Source organism: Myotis davidii, unplaced genomic scaffold (genome assembly GCF_000327345.1).
Source record: "Myotis davidii unplaced genomic scaffold, ASM32734v1 scaffold212, whole genome shotgun sequence".
Lineage (NCBI taxonomy): Eukaryota > Metazoa > Chordata > Mammalia > Chiroptera > Vespertilionidae > Myotis > Myotis davidii.
This window is the reverse complement of record NW_006283435.1, coordinates 12,105-15,365: the sequence shown is the minus strand read 5'-3', so window position 1 is coordinate 15,365 and position 3,261 is coordinate 12,105.

The window sequence follows — 3,261 nt, the reverse complement described above, 5'->3', positions numbered from 1 at the left end:
GAAAGAGAGAGAGAGGGGGGGGGGTTATTGATGAATTTAAAACATAGGGCAGGGATTTAAAGCACCAGAAGAGAAAGAAAAAACAACAACAACAAGTAGCCTAAATGGTCAGTTATTGAAATGAACCGAGATCAGTAAAACAATGAAGCCTGGCCAGATAACTCAGTTGGTTAGCACATTGTCCTGATATGACAAGATGGCAGGTTTGATCCCTGGTCAGAACACATACAAGAATGAATCAATGAATGCACGAATAAGTGGAACAACAAATCAATGTTTCTTTCATTCTATCTCTCTCTAAAAATCAATCAATAAATTAAAACAAAACACCTCATGGAGAGAAGTGTTGGGGTCTTATCTAGTCGTGTGGCTGGCAACGTGTTTTCTCCAGAAAGCCATCTTTGATGTGAATGCCTTGGCCACCAAAGCTGGAGTCAGGCACTTGCATTAGAGAGAGAAAGAGAGAGAGAGAGAGAGAGAGAGAGAGAGAACGGAACTGTCAGAGCTTACAGTACCAGCGCCCTGCTTTGTTCCTTCTTATCAAGTGAGTAAAACGTCACGGCCCCTCCCAGGGCAAGGTACTGCCCAGCAGAGCCGGAATGTACCCTCATAAAACAGGCCCTCCTCCCTGCTTATCAGGCCTGGATACCACAAGGAATGCTCACCTGGGATCTCTATGGACCTGTAAACCTCGTGGGATCATGATCACCAACAGACCCGTCTTTGTGCCCCTCCGGACAAACCCCACCACCCCAATGCATCAGGCCACCAGGGGGAGCCCTGGAGCTGTGAACCAAAGCAGCCCTGATCTTGCTCTCACTGACTCATGCGTGAGATAGATAGGGTAAGAGGTGGGCACCCCATCAGAGAAGAAGAAAGTGGGATGGGAAAATAATAATTATAGTAACGATAGCATTGTTAATAATAACATCTCTATATATAAAAGCCTAAGCGACCATTATGACTAGACAACCATCAGGGGACAGATGCTCAATGCACACAGGCTCCCTCCTGTCTGGATCGGACCTGCGGGGATCGGGCCGAAACTGGCTATCCGACATCCCCCGAGGGGTCCTGGATTGCCAGAGGGCGCAGGCCAGGCTGAGGGACCCACTGGTGCACGAATCTGTGCACCGGGCCTCTAGTTAATAACAATTTCCTATTTATCATTCCTGTGTAGCGAGAATATACATCTTGAGAAAGGTTTGCCTCTGAGTGACAGTGGAAGGAGGCATCAAGAAGCAGTGTGTAGTGAAATAGGGTGGATTGCAAGAGATGGACTGAGAGAGGAGACAGGTGCGATGATCCCAGTAATTCTCTGGGTGAGCAGCAGAGGGCGCCCTCACCGGGGCAGGGAACATGGAGACAGATGCAGGGACACAGGTGGGCATGGTGGGCCCCTGCAGCCTGCACACATTCCACCTTCCAGAGGAGCGTCACCTGATCGCTGAGGGCCTCAGTGTCCTCATTTGAAAAGTGGACATCATAGCTCCTACTTTTATGAATTGAAGAACAAAAACCCAGCTGAATAAAAGTCAGCAACAACAGCCTGGCTGGCGTGGCTCAGCAGTTGAGTGTCGACTTATGACTCCGAATCAGGTCACATGCCCAGGTTTCAGGCTCCATCCCCAGTGTGGGGTGTGCAGAAGGCAGCCAATGAATGATTCTCTCTCATCATTGATGTTTCTCTGTCTCTCCCTTCCTCTCTGAAATCAATAAAAAGATGTTTTTTTAAAACCCAGCAGTAGCGACAACAGCACACACACACAGAGGAGAAAACTTGTGTCTCTATCATATTAGAAACCAGCTTCATCCCAAGCTAAGTCAAATTAGGGCCTGAATTTTATTTTTTTTAAATAAGAGGCAGAGGGATATAAGATAGGAGCCCCAGACCTGGTGGACAAGTCAGTAATTACTCCAATCCACAATTTGTCCCTCTCTCTCTATTTTTTCTTTGTGGGTTTGGGGATTTGAAGTGTATAGTTAAAAACGTATGTTTCAGAAACAGGAAGATAAGATTCAAATCCTGGCCCCAGCACGCTAGAAAACGAGAACATAAAATATCTCAATATGACAGTCTACTATTATAAGTGTCAATGTAAGAACACCCAAACCTATAGAGAATTATAAAAATATATTTTTATTGATTTTCAGAGAGAGAGAGAGGAAGGGAAAGGGAGAGGGAGATAGAAACATTGATGAGAGAGAAACATTAATCGGTTGCCTCCTGCACATCCTCTACTAAGGATCCAGCCCAAAGTCCTGGCCAGAAATTGAACTGGGGACCTCTTGGTTCATGGATTGATGCTCACCCACTGAGTCACACTGGCCGGGCAAGTTTTTTCTTTTAATGTCACCATTTATACCTTTTTATATTGTGTATCCGTTAACAAATGGTTGCTTTAAAACATTTGTCTTTTTAAAAAAAATCCTCACCCAAGAATGTTTTTATTGATTTGAGAGGAGAGAGAGGAAGGGAGAGGGAGGGGGTGGGGGAGAGAGAGAGAGAGAGAGAGAGAGAGAGAAATAATGATCGGTTGCCTCCATACTTGCCCCGGTGTGGGATGGAATCTGCAACTGAGGTATGTGCCCTGACCCGGAATCGAACCCACGACCTTTTGTTGTACGGGACGAGGCTCTAACCAACTGAGCCACTCCGCCAGGGCAATACTTTTGTCCTTTAACTTTTATACAGAAATTAAAAGTGACAACGACGTCTCAGTCAACAATGGACAGCACCTATGACGGTGGTTTACCAGATGGCTGAGGCTGCACCATTGAGGTCTGTGTACGGGCATGCTGTGATGTCCGCACGGTGACAAAGTCACGGGGGACACGTGCTCAGAACCTGTGAAGCAGCGCGTGACTGCGTTTAACATTCCTTCTCTCAGCTTGAAGAACTCTCTTATGCATTTCCTGTCAAGCATTATGCTAAGCGGTCACATGCCTGGTTTGCAGGCTCCATCCCCAGTGTGGGGTGTGCAGAAGGCAGCCAATCAATGATTCTCTTTCATCATTGATGTTTCTCTCTCTCTCTCTCAGCGGTCACATGCTTGGGTTGTAGGCTCCATCCCCAGTGTGGGGTGTGCAGAAGGCAGCCAATCAATGATTCTCAAAAGGACAAATGCTTCATGAGTCCACTTGTATGAAGTATCTAAGATACTCAGGCTCATAGGAGCAGAGGATAGAGTGGGGGCTGCCTAGGCCTGGAAGGAGGGGAAATGGTGAGTGTGTGTTCAGCCGGTATAAAGTTTCAGTTAT